General features: G+C 75.6%; 2 non-coding genes across 2 annotated transcripts in view; both read right to left on the bottom strand.

Moving 5' to 3' along the window:
- Window positions 1-286, bottom strand: part of LOC130681597 (28S ribosomal RNA) — a 5,493-nt gene extending 5,207 nt beyond the window's left edge. Inside the window, exon 1 of the ribosomal RNA XR_008994800.1 lies at window positions 1-286. This exon is cut by the window's left edge and continues 5,207 nt beyond it. This is a non-coding gene — a ribosomal RNA (28S ribosomal RNA).
- Window positions 287-1,529: 1,243 nt separating this feature from the next.
- LOC130681638 (5.8S ribosomal RNA) lies at window positions 1,530-1,682 on the bottom strand. Its single transcript, XR_008994841.1, has one exon. It is a non-coding gene; the product is annotated as a 5.8S ribosomal RNA (ribosomal RNA).
- Between the last annotated feature and the right edge of the window lie 818 nt (window positions 1,683-2,500).

Below are 2,500 nucleotides of genomic sequence, written 5' to 3'. Positions count from 1 at the left end.
CAACCCGACTCCGGGAAGACCCGGGCCCGGCGCGCCGGGGGCCGCTACCGGCCTCACACCGTCCACGGGCTGGGCCTCGATCAGAAGGACTTGGGCCCCCCACGAGCGGCGCCGGGGAGTGGGTCTTCCGTACGCCACATGTCCCGCGCCTCACCGCGGGGCGGGGATTCGGCGCTGGGCTCTTCCCTGTTCGCTCGCCGCTACTGAGGGAATCCTGGTTAGTTTCTTTTCCTCCGCTGACTAATATGCTTAAATTCAGCGGGTCGCCACGTCTGATCTGAGGTCGCGTCTCGGAGGGCACGGGCCGGCTGGGCGCGCGCGCGCGCGCGCGCGCGGCTTGCCTGGGCGGACGGACGGACGCGGCGACGCGGCGACGCGGCCACCGTCCGGCTCGCACGCACGCACGCACGCACAGCCGGCACACGTGCGGGGAAAGGGCCCGGTGAGGCGTTGGGGGCAGGGAGGGCGAGAGAGCGGGGCACGTGCCGCGGAGGAACACGGCACCCGCGAGGAGGCCACGGGCAGACACGCATCCGCGCACGCGCGCCTCCGCTCCACCCCACCCCACGACCGACACACGAGCGAGGCTCGGGGACGGGACGCGGGCAGGCGGCGGAAGGCGGGCGGGCGGGCGGGCGGGCGGAGACACGCGCCGGCGGCACAGGCCCTTCGCCGGGGTGGGGGAGCGAGACGTGTGGGAGGGCGGAGGGGTGGCCGAAAAACGCCAGCGGCGGGGCCGACGTGGCGGCGCGGCACAACCTCACACACCCTCCCACACGCGCGCGCAAGCCCCCGCAGGCTCGGGGCGGCGTGGCGCGGCGCGGCCGGCAGACCCGTGGTGGGGGCAGAGGCGCGCGGCGGCGGGCGACGCCACGGCGTCCCGTGGGTCACCGCCGGAGGCACGCACCCCCAGGGCGCGGGCCCCGCGCGCGACACGGCCTCGGCGCGAGCCAAAACCCCCGGCAGGGGCGACGCGAGGCTGAGGTGGGGTGGGGTGGTGTGGGGGCGGCCGAGGCCACCCACAAACCCCAAGCCCCACCCCGGCCCCTGGCCGGCCGCGTGCGGCTCGAGGGAGGCTCCAGAGGGTCCGTGGCGGCCGCGAACCCCGGCGCGAGCTCGCTCTCTCCTTCTCCACTTCCCATCTCACGCAGGGGCGGGGCGGGCGCCCCCAAGCCTCCGCGCCGGCACGTCCCCGTGCGCCACACACACACACACACACGTGCCGACCCGGACAACCGACCGTCCTTCCTTTTCCCCAACGGCCAGACCACGACCCACACACCTCCCTCGCCCCAGTCGGGGATGGGGGTCGGCGTGGCGGGCCGGGGAAGGGAAGGACGGAGAGAACGGCGGGCCGGGCACAGGGCGGAGGGGCGTCCGCACGCGACCTGGCCTGGAGGCGCACCGGCATCTGCACTTAGGGGGACGGAGGACCCCACCGGCCGCGGGGCAGCCGGGCGCGGGGCCCTGCGAGGGGCAACCCCCAGCCAGCACCCCAACCGCACGGGGAGGGGCGATTGATCGGCAAGCGACGCTCAGACAGGCGTAGCCCCGGGAGGAACCCGGGGCCGCAAGTGCGTTCGAAGTGTCGATGATCAATGTGTCCTGCAATTCACATTAATTCTCGCAGCTAGCTGCGTTCTTCATCGACGCACGAGCCGAGTGATCCACCGCTAAGAGTCGTCAGTGTTTTTGGGTTTGCTGTGGTCGGGGGACAACCCCAACCCTGGCGCGGCACGCGCAGCCCCCAACCACCGCACGCACACGCGCGCGCGCGCGGGTGGGTGGCGGGGGGTTGCTTGCCTCCGGCCGGCCAGGTCGTACAGAATCGACACCGGACACGAAGCGGTCGGGAAAGGTCTCACGAAAGGGGCGCCCGGGCCGGCGACCCGAAGGGGCGGGCCCGGGCACCCCCACAGGCGCCCGGGGGGGGTTCCCGCCTCCACGCGGGGACGCGGGGCACACGCGCGCGCGCGCGCACACACACACGCGGCACCGATGGAGCGCAGCGCGGCGGCGGCGGCGGCGGCGCCCCTGGCCCCGAGGCGCGGAGGCGGAGTCTGGGGTGGAGACAACAGGCCGGGAGGGTCCTCGCCGTCTCCCCCACGGGCCCGACCGCCCCCCGACCTGAGGCGGACTGGCGACCCCCAGGGGTCTTTAAACCTCCGCGCCGGAACGCGCTAGGTACCTGGAACGGGTGTGCGTCGGGGCTCGAGGCGGGAGTGAGTGGGCAGAGGGCGGCGGCGCGCGGCGGCCGAGCGAGGGGAGCGGAGGGGGGAGAGACGCGCGCGAGCCCGCCCGTGCGAGCGGGGACGGGACGGGGCGACGTGGCGGACGGCGGGGCCCCGCCCTCGGCCGAGAAGACACGGGGCGCGGGCGCGGGGGCGCCCGGAACGGGTGGCGGCGGGGGACGGGGGGAAGCGGGGGGGACGGTGGCGACCGAGGGAGGGGCGGCCGGGGTTGGGAGGGCGGGGGGCGAGGGGCACAGAGCCCCTCCTAC

The sequence above is a fragment of the Manis pentadactyla genome, chromosome 18 (genome assembly GCF_030020395.1).
Source record: "Manis pentadactyla isolate mManPen7 chromosome 18, mManPen7.hap1, whole genome shotgun sequence".
Classification (NCBI taxonomy): domain Eukaryota; kingdom Metazoa; phylum Chordata; class Mammalia; order Pholidota; family Manidae; genus Manis; species Manis pentadactyla.
Note: the sequence above shows the minus strand (reverse complement) of the source record. Positions and strands in the feature narration are given on the sequence as shown.